At 45.2% G+C, this 9,463-nt stretch overlaps 1 non-coding gene across 1 annotated transcript; it reads left to right on the top strand.

The window, feature by feature from the left end:
• Nucleotides 1–1,735: 1,735 nt before the first annotated feature.
• Nucleotides 1,736–1,844, top strand: Gm22226. Its single transcript, XR_003946927.1, has one exon. It is a non-coding gene; the product is annotated as a U6 spliceosomal RNA (small nuclear RNA).
• Nucleotides 1,845–9,463: the final 7,619 nt, after the last annotated feature.

Below are 9,463 nucleotides of genomic sequence, written 5' to 3'. Positions count from 1 at the left end.
TCTCACAATGCATTTCTCTTTTTGTAAAACAGTCTTGCTATATAACCTAAATTGATTTCAAATTGGTGACCTCCCTGCCTCAAGTTCCCAAGTGCATGGACTACAGGCATGCCCTACAACATCCAGCAACTCATTTCTCCTACTAATGTAAATGTTTCAAAGGATGCATTTGTGAAAACATCTAAGCCTGGATAGCTCTTCTTTTCAAACTATTAAAACTGCAGATTCAGTTCAAATTTTACAATACTATTCAAAATGATCTGTTTTATCTTGGGCTGTAGATTCAGGTATTACAATACTATTCAAATGATCTATCTTATCTTGGGTGAGTTTGGGTGGTTTGTGGTTTTCAGGGAATGGGTTCATCTCATGGACTTTGTAGAACTTGTGTGTATAAAGTTGTTCATAGTGTTCTTTCATTTTTCTTTTAGTTTTTGTTGAATCTATGATAATAATCCCCATTTCATTTCTTTCAATAATGTCTTCTCCCTCTCTTTGTTTGTCAAATTCTATTCATTTTTTTTAAAGAAACACGTTTTGGTTTAATTGATTTTCAGGGCTTTGTTTATTTATTGTCTGTTTAATTGATTTCCTCATCATCTCCTTTCTGCTTACCTTAGGTTCCTTTGGACCTTACTCTCCAGTTCCTTAGGGTGGAAGATGTATTGATTTGAGACCATACTCAGCTTCAATTACATTAGGTTTGGGAGGATTTTATTCTATAACTCAGGTCTGGTGTCTGTCCTACCTGTTTTGGAAAAGAACATGCACTGTGCACTGTTGCTAGGCAGAATACTGAGTCCATCAGATCCAGCTGGATGATGGTCAGCAGAGCACTGAGCCAACCAGATCCTGCTGGTTGATGGCTGGCAGAGTACTGAGCCAATCAGATCTCGTTGATTGATGGTTGGCATAGAACTGAGCCAATCAGGTCTTGCTGGTTGATGGTTGCCACAGTTGTTTTACCACCTTACTGATTCTCTGCCCACTAATTCTACAGATGACTAACAAAGGCATGCATGTTGACATCTCCAGTTATGACTGTGGATTTGTCTCTATCTTCTTTCATTTCTGTCAGGTTTCCCCTCCTGTATTTTGAACCCACTTTCAATGCATGTACAATTAAGTACATTATGTCTTCTTGGTGGACTGACTCTTTTATCATGGTAATTCGTCCCCCTTCCCCGCCCCAGGCTTTGAAGTCTGTGTTGTTTGATGTCCTTGTAGTCACTCTGTCTGGCTTTTGATTACTGTTTTCACGGTATATCTTCTCCCATCATTTCACTTTTAACCTATGCATATCATTATATTTGAAGTGACTGCTTCACCGCGCATATAGTCTAGTCAGCTCGTATGTTTTTTCCTGTGTTCCAGAATCTCTTTTATTTTGATGAGCTTATACCAGTTTATGTTTGAGGCTATCACTGTCATATTTACATATAAGCTTTTTTATTGTGTTATTTTCTCCAACTTTTCTTGATTTCTTGTGGGCTTTTGAGCTTTTAAAAGTTTCTCTCTGTCTCTCTGTCTCTCTGTCTTTTTTAATCATGTCTTTGTTTTTTAGCCATTGCTTCAGGACTTAAAGCAGACATCCTCCTTGCTCTGTCTGGAAACAACACCTGATTATTTCAAGGGCAGTGTCCAAGTGTGCTGCACAGATCTCCCCTGTCCTCTTATTGGAAGTCCATCACAGAGTGCTGACCCTGCCTCTTTCAACAAAAGAACTTAAAAAATAGTGCCCACTTCAGCAGCACATACACTAAAATTAGAAGGATACGGACAAGATTAGCACTGCCTCTCTGCACGGGGATGACACTCAAATTCGTAAAGCGTTCCCGATTTTTAAGAGATTTTTTTTTTGAAGAAAGAATTTAAATGGTAGTTTATTCTGTTTAGAAATCGTTCCCATTCCTGCTGTTCTTCTCCCAAGGTTGCGAGCTTCTTTCTAGCCTCGTTCCCATTGACTGAAGAATGGCCGAGCAGCTCAATTCTCCTGGCTCCCTTCATTTGCCAGCTTTAATTTTATCCCCATTCCTGAAGGTTCTTTTCACTACACTCAGAATTCTGAGCTGACATTTCTTTTCTTTTGGCACTTTAGAAACGTTAGGTGTCCCGACAGCCGTTCCAGTCACTGTCTCCCTGCAAGTCATGCATTGTGTTTTCCTATGAATTCTTTCAACTGAAAAACATTCTTTAATGTGTGTGTACATACCCATATGTGCACATGTGTGGGTGTATGTTCATGTGTGTGTGTGCTTGTGCATGTGAGTCCAGAGGTCAATGCTGAGTGTCTTCTTCCATCTTTTGAGCCAGGGTCCCTCATTGAGCCCGGAGCTCATGTAGGGACTCCCTCTGTTTCTCTCAAGTGTAAGTTTTCAGGCATGTGTGTCACTGCACCTGGCTGTTATTGGGCTGCTGTGAACTGAACTTGGGTCCTCGTGTTTGTGTGTGCAGCACTTTACCCCCTGAGCTGTCTCCCTAACCCCTGTGTCTTCCTTGCATCTCTGCGTCTTTGGTCTCCATGGCTTGGGTTAGAATGTGTCTGGGCATAGATTCCAGTACCTTGTTTGGAGTTTGTAGAGATTCTTGACTCCGTGAGGTCATGGTTTTCTTTAGGTTTGGGGAGTCATTAGCTCTCATCTCATCAGGTGTGTTTCCTGCTGTTCTCTCTCTCTCTCTCTCTCTCTCTCTCCCTCTCTCTCTCTCTCTCTCTCTCACACACACACACCCGTCAAATGGCCCCAGTGAACCCCAAGGCTCTAGTTTGCCCTCACAATCACTCTTCCTCTGGTTGAGCACATCCCCATCAACCACAGATTAAGAATATTTAATCAGTTTGTTTTAGGCTCACTGGTTCTTTTCCTTTTCTTTCCATTCTTCTATGCCTGGCCCAGGCTGGGGGTGGATGGGTGTGGCTACTGGTTACATTTACTTTAGCTGTTGTGTTTCCAGTTGCGTCTGCCTTACATCTCTTATGTGTTTTTTTTTTTTTTTTCAGGTATTCTGTCTTACCAGCTGCTTCAAGAGTTTCTGTCCTTACCTTTGGAACCTGTTTGTAAAATCTGCTTTAGAACTTTAGATAATTCCCATCTTGATGTCATCTCAGAACTGGCCAAGTTGAGATTTCTGGATAAGGTTGTATATAAATATAGTGTTAGGTCTTATTTAAATTCTAGGGAGTCTTTAAAGACTGACTTTATTTTCATTAATTTATACTTAACACTGCCCCTCCCCCCTTTAGACAGGGTTTCACCATGTAGAACTCGCTACTTAGACACATAGAGCTCTGCCTGCCTCTGTCTCTGGTATGCCACCACCCTGGCCCAGTTCTTGATTCTTTTGTGTAGTGCTGAGGACTGAACATAGACTTTTGCTCATGTTAGATGAGGGCTCTGTCATGGAAGTAGGTACACCCACCAAGATGAATATAGACAACAAGTTATGAGCAACCCTTTGTAGACTGTGGCCCCTAAACTGGTTTTCAAAGACTTTGCAAAGCTTTTTGGATTGGTTCTGCATGTGTGTCACCGGGTGAGTCAGAATCAGGCTGAGGTCTTCTTAGTTTAGTTCTTAAGACTTAGGGATCCGACGGGAGCTTGCGATGCCAGGGGCTGTGTAACCACCACGTGCTCACTGGCAGCTTTCTGGGTTCCGAGTTGTGAGTTCCTGCCGTGCTACTGTAACGCTAATATTTTTTTGTTTCCCCAAGAACATCCCCCTCAGTTTTAGTCACAGATCTTGAGTATTCTTCATCACTGTCTGACAGATACTTCCCGCAACCGTACAAACCACGTCTGGGGACAATGGATAGGAAGCTGGAGAGATACAAGGGGGCTTCCCTACATTCTCGAGACCACTGTCTGGTCAGACAAGCATCCATTGTGTCCTAATTAGGGTTACCTCTGCTGGGAAGAAACACCATCACCAAAGAAGTTGAAGAGGAAAGGGCTCACACTTGCACACCATGGGAGTTCATCATGGAAGAATGCAGGCCAGGAACTCAAGCAGGGCAGGAACATGGAGGCAGGAGCTGATGCAGAGGCCATGGAGGAGTGCTCCTTCTGGCCTGGACCTTGTGGCTTCCCCAGCCTGCTTTCTTATAGAAACCAGGACGACCAGCCCAGGGGTATCACCACTAACAATGGGCTGACCCTCCACCATCAATCACTAATTAACAAAACACCCTAAGGCTTGCCTACAGCCTGAGACATTTTCTCAAATAAGGCTCCACCCTCTTAGATGACTCTAGCTTGTGTCAAATTGAAATAAAATTACCTAGCATATATTACTGCAGTGTATCTGTGGGCCTCTGAAGCCAAGATTGGCTCTTTTAGAAAACCCCTCTCCCAATTCTTCCACGTGAAATCGTCTCTTCTCCTGTAAACTCACTCTGGATACCCAGTTCCCTTGTGCTGAGGCTGTGGGCTTTCTGACAGTGAAAACAAGCACACTCAGTGTCAGCTCAGAGGGACTCCAGGTCCATGTCTGTGCCCCCAATCTGCCTGGCAACATGGCTTGCATAACCCAGCATAAGATGAAAATAGAGGGTCCCCCTTTAAAAGAGTAAAAGAAACAGGCATTCAAGATGGTGACAGCAGAACTCAGGGAGAGCCGAGCCCTTCTAAGCAGGGAGCTCTGTGGGGCTGCACTGCCCATGCAGCTGGCTCTAAGTGTAGGAACAGAATACAGTCTCAGGCGATCCTGTGTCTGCTGATGGGGACCTGCTGGACACATGAAAGGTGGCATTCATTCCTCAGTCTCTTCATATGGGAAATTCCTTGGCTCCCCAACCTTAATACCAACATAGCTTAGAATGTGGCACTAGGGAATCCTGGACTCACATTCTGATTCCATCCTTAAACACAAGTCATGAACCTACAGCTCACCTGCCAATCCCATCTCTTGCCTATGGTGTGGGTTCAATCAGGATTAATGCAGAAAGCACCTTGTCTAGAGGCAACTCTTACTCTCTCTGCTGAGATCTCACCATTAAACCACACAGTGTTTGTCCCAGAAGTATCTGGTCAGGGAGGCTGGGGCAGACATTTGGCCTCAGAGTTGAGTAGCACTTGACCAGTCCTATTGAGTCATTTTCTCCACTAAAATTCCTTCTTCCTGCTGGAAATGGTGATGCATGCCTTTAATCCCAACACTTGGGAGCAGAGGTAGGTGGGTCTCTATGAGTTGGAGGCCAGCCTGGTCTACAAAGAAAGTTCCAAGATAGCCAAGGCTACACAGAAAAACCCTACCTTGAAAACAAAACAAAACAAAACAAACAAGCAAACAAAACATACCAAGAAGGAAGTGGTGGAGGAGAAGCCGTGGTCAGCATTTTACCTTGCACCAACACCTCCAACTCTTACCATGCCTGACCTGTTCAGATATGGAAGAGCATACACACACACCAGTCTTGCTTACAACAATCAAATCCGATGCAAGCCCAAGGAGCATGTAGGATACACGGAGGGCCAAGAACATAGGAAGTGTCACTCTGAAGGACGGCCTGATTCAGACTGTATAACAGTTTGCAGTGTCACTTCAAGGTCTTATAAATACATGGCATTCAAAGTAAGGAGGACATTACAAGATGGAATTCAGAAATAGAGCAGGCATGAGGGAGGCTAAACAAATGTCGTTATGGTATTCATGAGATGACTCCAGGAGGTCAACGTGAAGAGATTAGCATGCTGCCAGGCAAATGATGGATAAAATTATTACTATATCAATCAAATCTCAGAGTCCCATCTCAGTCTCCTCATTAGTAAAACATTGGAGACACCTTCTTAATGCTGCTTACAGACTTAAGGATTCTATCTTAGGTTTCATCCCCTCTATACCTGGGCAGAAAGGCAGGATGCCACCCATACCTTATGTAATGCACATATCAACCACTAGATGGCAGATCAGGCCAGTCTATGTAGACCCCGGAACCATGAGATGCTGGACTTGTTAAGTTGCCTGACCCATGGCAGCCAGCATTCCTCTCGTCTAAGGTGGAAGGCAGTGTGAAGCTGAGGGTTAGAGTTAGTGGGGTCTTTAGGTATAATAAATTTGTTTAGAATTTATCTGCAGGACAGAGAGGTAAATCTTAGATACAACTAAGCCAGTGTTCAAGCATTTCCTGACTTAGAGGTGTCAGGAGCTTGCTTCTTGTCACCTGAGTCCCATTGCATTCCACCCCATCATGCAGTACCTAGGTGCAGTTCCATCTGGTTCAGCTCTTACTCCCAGACTAGAGGCAGACTGTACTTATGTATCATCCATACCTGACATCAGATGCCCTTCAGGGAAAGTGACTAAATAAATGCACTGTGGTTATTCAGTTGGCCTTGTCTAGCAGGATCTAGATCAGTGTTTGTATGTTTCCTTTCTGTTTCTAGGCTCAAGAGGTAGCTAACGGTAGCATGCTAGCCCCTGAAATCGGATTATTTAGGTTCAAGTCTCAGTCGTTCCATTTGCCAGCATCGCATCCTTCTAAATATACCTCCGTTTCTCCAATTGAAGACTAGAGATATTAATGACACCCCTCTGCATGCACTGTGGCCAGGTTTAAATGCAGATGTACTTAGAGTGCTTAGCAAACATCTGACATGTTGTAGGTTCCCAGGCTGGGCAGACTGCTTTCTGAAACATGCCTTGATGCAATTGCAAAATGCATCAAAGAAGATGTGCCTAGTGTGCCTGCCTACTGTCTTGGCTCCTAAGCAAAGGAAGTTCTTCCTCCTTATTATCACTGTTGGCATTGATAGCTTGAGGGTGCTCAGGGTAAGTCTCCAAGCGACATAATTCAGGGACACTGCATTGTCTGCCTTCTTCCAGCCTCAGGCTCAGCAGTGGCTCCTGTACATGACTACAGGAGAGAGCTGGGGACATCATATTTACTATAGAGGGATTCTCTTCACAGTGGCTTGAGGGTCGCAAGGCATCATGGAAGAAGAGGAAAGGACCCCAAAGCTTATTTTCCTCTGTTTCCTTTCTCGAGCCTTTAATGTTTTTTGAAGCAACTTCTGAGAGTAATTTGATCCAGACCAGAGTGGAGCCTGGATCCTCAAGGAGTTCATCTTGTTAGTTTTTAAAACAGTCTGTCTGTGTGTATACACATGTCACGTGTATGCATGTGTGTGTGTGTATAGATATAGACATAGATATAGATACAGATACAGACACAGATACAGACACAGACACAGACACAGATACAGATATAGGTATATATGTGTTTATATGCACATTGGGCTGGAGTTCAATAGACAATTTTCAGTTGTCCATTCTCTCCTTCCACCGTGTGGGTCACAGGGATGGAACTCATGTCACCAGGCTTGGCAGTGAGTACCTTTACCTGCTGAGGCATCTTGAGGGCTTTTGTCACATTTTTTATTATAAGAAGCCACATCTTGCCTACTCACACATTAGTAAGAATTTCTCTTTTTGGCTCAGAAGTATAAAGAAAGCTAAGGGGGAGAGAATCAGAGAAGCCGTGTAGATGTAATAAGTCTAAACGGTTGGCTGTAAGTCACAAGGGATGTTGTCTGAAGGTCTCCCGAACCCCAGGAAGTGAAAGAGCTGGGCAGGAGACTGGTGTTACTCAGCTGTTCTGCAGCTCAGGCTGGGGGAGGGAAAGTGCGAGAGGTGGCCACCAGGTGGCGCTATGAGTGTGAAGAAATCATGAGTGCGACTTAGTGGATGATCAGGAAAACTGGCAAACATCTCTGAGGAGAGAGAATCATTGTCCTCATATAAATACATTGTGGTCATCTAGTGAGACTTGGGTGGACATGGAGATGGGCTTCAGACACATGCCTGTGTGTGCAAGGGCATTGTAGCTCGAATGTTTATCATCAGGTGTGAGTTTCCTGGGTTCTCTTGATGCGAGTCAGTCCTAAGCCAACACATGCAAGGATTTTCTTGCCCATTGGATACCCACTCTTTTGGGAATCTGGGGTCCTCTGTGTCTCAGGGTCTTGAGAATGTCCTAGAATTCTGAGAGATTATCAACGCTGGATAAGCAATCTGGGCATGACTGGTCACATAGTTTGCATAATCCAGGATAAGATGAAAATAGACAGTCCCCCTTTGAAAAGAAGAAGAAACAGGCATTCAAGATGGTGACAGCAGAACACTGAACTCAGGGAGAGCCGAGCCCTTCTAAGCATGGAGCTCTGTGGGGCTGCACTGGTCATGGAGCTCTGGTCACTGCCCATGAGGCTGGCTCCAAGTATGGGAGTGGAATACAGTCTCAGGCAATCCTGTGTCTGCTGATGGGGACCTGCTGGACACATGAAAGGTGGTATTCATTCCTCAGTCTCTTCATATGGGAAATTCCTTGGCTCCCTAACTTTAATACCAACATAGCTTAGAATGTGGCACTAGGGAATCCTGGACTCACATTCTGATTCCATCCTTAAACACAAGTCATGAACCTACAGCTCACCTGCCAATCCCACCTCTTGCCTATGGTGTGGGTTCAATCAGGATTAATGCAGACAGCACCTTGTCTAGAGGCAACTCTTACTCTCTCTGCTGAGATCTCACCATTAAACCAGACAGTGCTTGTCCCCAGAAGTATCTGGTCAGGGAGGCTGGGGCAGACATTTGGCCTCAGAGTTGAGTAGCACTCACTTAGTGGGGAGCACTTCCTGTGTGCTTTTGCAGTCAGTTATAGAATAGGAATCAAAGTGGGGAGAGGTCCAGAGACCTGGCAGAGGGTGGGGTGGGCTGTTACAGAATCAGAGATGTGTGCACCGTTCATCTAACAGACATCTATGAGTGCTTCCTGTGGCAGAACCCAGGGGAAACTGGTGAGCAAAGGTACCTAGAGCCCCATCCACTGCTAACTGGAAGTCCTGTCATCTTGGCTGCATTCATTTCTAACCCACGGACCCTCATCACGTGTTCACTCTGGGGCAGGACACAGGACTCTACCAGTCTCTCTGAATGAGGTGACCGAAGGCCCTGTGTGTTCATTCTCAACAGCCAACCCCACTGAGTCTTGGTGAGCTGTCCTAGCAACTTTTACTGGAGTGTAGAGAGGGCCAGAAGTGTCTGGCTCTTCGGGGCAGCTGTGGACTGATGACTCTCCACTGGAGGGACTGGACCCTGAAGTCAAAGAGAGGCCAACCTTCAACGGATGAGGCGCTGGACTCGTATTTGGGACACTGGGAACACACAGAGGATGAAATTTAGTTTTGATTAACCTGGAGAGGAGCTCACTCCTGAAGTGGCCCCGTCTTGAACAGCTCAGGTCAGCTTTAGAGGACGCACTGGGGGCATCTTGTGAGAGCAGAAAGAGTGTCCAAAAGGTTTTGAGTTGATTTCAGCCAGGTGTGAAGACTGTGTGTGAACAACTGACAGGCGAAAGTCTGGGGCTTGACTGAGTGGTCCAAGAGCTCAGGCAGCCCATTGTGGTACATGCAGAGGGAAAGGTAGATGGGGTAGGGGTGTCGGGGTGTGGGCTAGCGCAGCTGCC

This window comes from Mus musculus, chromosome 7, assembly GCF_000001635.26.
Source record: "Mus musculus strain C57BL/6J chromosome 7, GRCm38.p6 C57BL/6J".
NCBI lineage: Eukaryota > Metazoa > Chordata > Mammalia > Rodentia > Muridae > Mus > Mus musculus.
Note: the sequence above shows the minus strand (reverse complement) of the source record. Positions and strands in the feature narration are given on the sequence as shown.